The sequence below is a fragment of the Salvelinus sp. IW2-2015 genome, linkage group LG2 (genome assembly GCF_002910315.2).
Source record: "Salvelinus sp. IW2-2015 linkage group LG2, ASM291031v2, whole genome shotgun sequence".
Taxonomy (NCBI): Eukaryota; Metazoa; Chordata; class Actinopteri; order Salmoniformes; family Salmonidae; genus Salvelinus; species Salvelinus sp. IW2-2015.
This window is the reverse complement of record NC_036839.1, coordinates 43417166-43420311: the sequence shown is the minus strand read 5'-3', so window position 1 is coordinate 43420311 and position 3146 is coordinate 43417166. Positions and strand designations below refer to the sequence as shown.

The window sequence follows — 3146 nt, the reverse complement described above, 5'->3', positions numbered from 1 at the left end:
AACACACCACACACACGGACAGACGCAGCACACGGACAGACGCACACACACGGACAGACGCAGACACACACACACATGACAGACGCACACACACACACGGACAGACGCAGACCACAACACACACGGACAGAGCAGACACACACACACGGACAGACGCAGACACACAACACGGACAGACGCAGACACAACACACCGGACAGACGCAGACACACACACACACGGACAGATGCGAACACAAACACACGGACAGATGCAGACACACACACGGACAGCGCAGACACACACACCACCACACACGGACAGACGCAGACACACACACAGATGGAGGCATGCAGAGTTAGAGATAAACACAATACAAATTAAGTTTGTTTTTACATTAGAAAAACACATCACACACAAAACAACTGAGCCTGCAGTTCTCTCAAAGGACCATCTAAATGGCAGCACACGTCTGTTTTCCTGTCTAGATACTGGTTGTTTAATACACACGTCTGTTCTCCTGTCTAGATACTGGTTGTTAATACACACCGTCGTCCTGTCTAGATACTGGTTGTTATATACACACGTCTGTTCTCCTGTCTAGATACTGGTTGTTAATACACACGTCTGTTCTCCTGTCTAGATACTGGTTGTTAATCACACGTCTGTTCTCCTGTCTAGATACTGGTTGTTAATACACACGTCTGTTCTCCTGTCTAGATACTGGTTGTTAATACACACTCTGTTCTCCTGTCTAGATACTGGTTGTTAATACACACGTCTGTTCTCCTGTCTAGATACTGGTTGTTAATACACACGTCTGTTCTCCTGTCTAGATACTGGTTGTTAATACACATGTCTGTTTCTTCCGTCTAGATACTGGTTGTTAATACACACGTCTGTTCTCCTGTCTAGATACTGGTTTGTAAGTCAGCCACCACATGCTCTGAATAAAACAAGTGTAGACCTTACAGTGAAATGCGTACTTACAAACCCTTAACCAACCATGCAGTTCAAGAAATAGAGTTAAGAAAATATTTACGAAATAAACTAAAGTAAAAAATAAAATAAAAAGTAACATAATAAAATAACAACAATGAGGCTATATACAGGTGGTACCGTTACCGAGTCAATGTGCGGGGGTACAGGTTAGTCCAGGTAATCTATACATGTAAGTACGGGTAAAGTGACTATGCATAGATAATAAACAGCGAGTTGCAGCAGTGTAAAAACAAAGGTGTAAATAGTGTGAGTGGCCATTTGATTAATTGTTAATCTACCTCCCCAGTCAGATGAACTTGTGGATACCATTTTTTTTGTCTCGGTGTTCAGTAGGAAGGAGGTTAGACGTAGTTTCGTGAGCCAATGCTAACTAGCATTAGTGTAATGACTGGAAGCAGATACACATAGACTTCCAGTCTTTGCTCTAAAGCTAGTTAGCAATTGCGCTAGCACTAGTTAGCAACTTCATTCAAACTGCACACATAAAAATGTTTTCCACGAGTTCATCTGACTGGGGAAGTAGATAAAGGGCTTCGCTGCCAAAATCCCTAAGTATCTGTTTAAGMACAGCGGATGATGTCTTAACAGATGTGGAGGAAGGCATGGACGAGTGACTGCTTTCATCATTACGTTTTTCCCCCTCAACTAGAAACAAGATAAGCTGAGAGGAAACAAAACAGCTTGTCAATAACTTTGCTGATTATATGCAGTCGCTCACTTCATTTCTTCTCATTTACCCAGCCCATCAGCCAGCCATCCATACAGTTATCCAGTCAGTCAGTCACACAGTCAGCCAGCCAGGCAAGCCAGTCAGCCCAAACAGTCATCCAGCAAACCAGTCAGTCCGTCCGTCAAACAGCCAGTCAGTCGTCAGCGAGCCAGCCAGCCAGTCAGCTTCAGTCGCAGCCCAGTCCGTCAGACAGCCAGTCAGTCAGTCAGTCATCCAATCAGTCCCGTCAGGACAGCCAGACAGTCAGTCGTCCAAGTCCCATCCATCAGTCCGTCCAGCCAGCATCAGTCATCCAAGTCCATCAGTCCGTAGACAGTCCAGTCATACCAGTCCATCATCAGTCCGTCAACAGCAAGCCAGCCAGCATCAGTCCTCATCAGTCCGTCAAGCAGCCAGTCAGCCAGTCCACTCAGTCGTCAGACACCAGCCAGCCAGTCCACCATCAGTCCTCAGACAGCCAGTCAGTCAGTCAGTCCAGCCATCAGTCCGTCAGACAGCCAGCACAGTCAGTCAGTCCATCAGTGTCGCTCAGCACAGCCAGCCAGCCAGTCAGTCAGTCCATCCATCAGTCCGCCAGCCAGCCAGTCAGTCAGTCTCCGTCAGTGAGTGTAGTGTAGTCACCTGGATACTGCGCCCCATAGTCTCCTCTCCTTTAGAGGTGGCTGTGGCCAGCTGCTCTCTCAGGGCCTCCCTTCTCATGTGGATGCCTGCAGGGCTTCCTGGAGGTCGAAGTAGCCCTCCTGACACAATAAGAGAACAGAGACAGTGAAACATTGAGACCACGGTCCTGATGAGCCCCTCGTTTCTACGTAGGGGAGAGTGGGGTAAGTTGAGACACCCTTGTTTCTAGGAAACCATACACACATTTATCATTTGACCAAATTTGACCAATTCACGGAGTCTGTGAAGGAAGAAAACAACATGCACAAAGTGGTAAGAAAGTTAGGTCCAAGTTGAATGAATGTATTGTCTAAGATTTCATGACGCTTGTATTTAAACCAAAGAGACACTTTAAGATTGTTCTATACATCAGTTAGGCTCTCTATTAGCTTCAATATGATGTCCTAACAGAAACTAGACAATCATTGTCTGCAGGGTTGCTATCACATGCCAGCAGCTAATTTCCATCAACTCAGTAAGCCAGCAGGGCTAATGTTCCTATCAACGTCAGTAAGCCAGCAGGCTAATGTTCCTATCAACTCGCGAAGCCAGCAGCTAATGCTATCCTATAACCAGCTAATGCCTCAGAAGCCAGCAGGCAATGTTCCTATCAACTCTAGTAGCCAGCAGGCTAATGTTCCTATCAACTCAGTGAGGCCAGCAGTGCTATTTCCTATCAACTCGTAAGGCCGCAGCTAATTTCCTATAGACTCAGTAAGGTCCAGCAGGGCTAATGTTCCTATCAACTCAGTAAGGCCAGCAGATTCTCTCTCTT

At 46.3% G+C, this 3146-nt stretch overlaps 1 pseudogene; it reads right to left on the bottom strand.

The window, feature by feature from the left end:
• The window catches only part of LOC111980312 (NGFI-A-binding protein 1-like), a 56581-nt pseudogene that overhangs the window by 22629 nt on the left and 30806 nt on the right, over positions 1-3146 (bottom strand).